This window comes from Elephantulus edwardii, unplaced genomic scaffold (genome assembly GCF_000299155.1).
Source record: "Elephantulus edwardii isolate Elephantulus edwardi_28Jun2011 unplaced genomic scaffold, EleEdw1.0 scaffold00045, whole genome shotgun sequence".
NCBI lineage: Eukaryota > Metazoa > Chordata > Mammalia > Macroscelidea > Macroscelididae > Elephantulus > Elephantulus edwardii.
The window spans coordinates 6,788,891-6,790,745 of NW_006399795.1; positions in this window are offsets into that span (position 1 = coordinate 6,788,891).

Genomic DNA, 1,855 nt, shown 5'->3' on the forward strand with positions numbered 1-1,855 from the left:
AGGAAAGGAAAGGAAAGGAAAGGAAAGGAAAGGAAAGGAAAGGAAAGGAAAGGAAGAAAGGAAAGGAAAGGAAGAAAGGAAAGGAAAGGAAAGGAAAGGAAAGGAAAGGAAAGGAAAGGAAAGGAAAGGAAAGAAGGAAAGGAAAGGAAAGGAAAAAGAAACGGCAGTCTGTGTTTATAAAGATTTACAACTTTGGTAAAGGACATTCTATTCTGGTCTCTACAAGCATTGTTAAGCATGATCAACTTGAAGGTAGTGGTCTTTATAATTCACAGAACCTCTGTGCAGAAATTAAATGAGTCTGAACTAGCTCTCTAAAATAGAGCACTGGTGGTGGAGTCTGTAAGGAGTGGTGCTGCTAACCCAAAGGCAGTGCCTTTCCGGCAGTTCATATCCACCAGTGGTGGCATGGGAGAAAGATGCGAAATTTCCTCCCATGCACTTTTACAGTCTTGGAAACCAACTTGAAGGTGGGTTCTGACTGGATAGCAATGAGTGAGCCATGAGCTCTCTAAAACAGAAATCTGGTGCCACAAAGTTGTTTGATATTATTGTTGTTGTTGTTATGTACTGTCAAGTCACTTGTGATTCATAGCAACCCTATGTACAACAGCCCTAAACACTACTCTATCTTGTGCCAATCACACTGCCTCTGACACACCCATCCCAATTACCCCAGTCACTGAATCAATCCACCTCATAGAGGGTCTTTCACTCCTACGCTGTCCCTCCACCCTCCCAAGCATGATGTCCCTCTCCAAGGACCTGTCTCTCCTTACAACATGTCCAAAGTTATGTCAGACGAAGCCCCAGAATCCTTGCCTCCAAGGAGCAGCCTGGTTTAACCCTCTCCAGGATGAATCTGTTTTCTTGGCAGTCCATGCTTTATTCAATACTCCAGCACCACAGCTCAAAGGCATCAATTCTCCTTCTATCCTCCTTGGCCATTGTCCAACTCTCCTATGCATAACAAGTGATTGCAAAGACCATAGCCTGTATCAGACGCACCTTAGTCTCCAGAGTGACGTCAGAAAGAGCTGAAAGGTGAGATTTCATTGCAGAGGAATTCTAAAACGCTTCATGTGGTGTTAGGAGTGGTATTAGGCAAAATTTATAAGGTAGAGGCTCTGGAATAAAATCTATAGACTCTCATCTTTGTTCTCAGCACACACCAGCTGTGAACGTTTGACCAGAGGACTCAGCTGTCCGGCCTTCCTCCCACTCCCCCACCCACAGTGTAATGAGGATCAAAACTATGTTCCCTTCACTGTGTGGCTGTGAGTAAAAACCAAGATAACTCTATCAGGCACTCAGAAAAGTGGCTGTCAGGGAAGCAGACAATAAATACTGAGCTCTTCACTGTTGTTGTTACTCCCAAAAGGTGTAAATGCCTTGAAAGATGTCAAATTTTTTTATAGGCACAAATTTTAGTTTTTTTATTAATTTTAATGTTAGTTTACAGAGATGTGCATTTCCGTTCATTCATTGTTGCACACTTTCCTTCCTGCCCAACCCTACCCCAGTTCGCTTTTCTCTTTAAAAAGTAAAAAAAACAAAAACAAAAACAAAAAAACCCTTTCATTTGGAAGATATTAATTTTCAAAAGCCCTGGTTGCGTCGGGATCTTGTCCTAAACTGTAATTTCTAGATCTTAATGCTACCATTAAAGAGAGCTCTGGTGGCCTAATGGCAAGACACTGCACTGCAATCCCAGAGGTACGTGGTTCAAATCCACCAGATGCTCTGCTGGAGAAGGAGGGGGCAATCTCCTCCTGTACCAGTCAGATCTGATTTGACGGTACACGTCTATCTGCGTTTCATTGATTATGCAAAGGCGTTTGACTGTGTGGATCAT